Consider the following 304-nt stretch of genomic DNA (forward strand, 5'->3'; position numbering starts at 1 on the left):
AAATCAGTCCCTGAGGTCAGGGTTTGTACTTGGTGGTCGCATGGCACTTCAGTGGGTTTTCACCTAGGTCTATAGCACAAAGCTATAAGAGCAGGTCTGAGAATTTGAGGGGCTGTGTGTGATCTGTGGACAGCCAAGCAAAAGCAGTACGGTTGTGAACAGCTAACAAACCAGCTTCTCAACCAGACCCATGTAGCTGAGATACACAAACAAGCTGCCTCTCTAGGGAACATAAAAGGCATTAGGTAAGAGCTACATTCTTTGGTGTGTAAAGCCACACCTTCCAATGCCATCATCACCGAAT

Source organism: Mus caroli, chromosome 12 (genome assembly GCF_900094665.2).
Source record: "Mus caroli chromosome 12, CAROLI_EIJ_v1.1, whole genome shotgun sequence".
NCBI classification, from domain to species: Eukaryota; Metazoa; Chordata; class Mammalia; order Rodentia; family Muridae; genus Mus; species Mus caroli.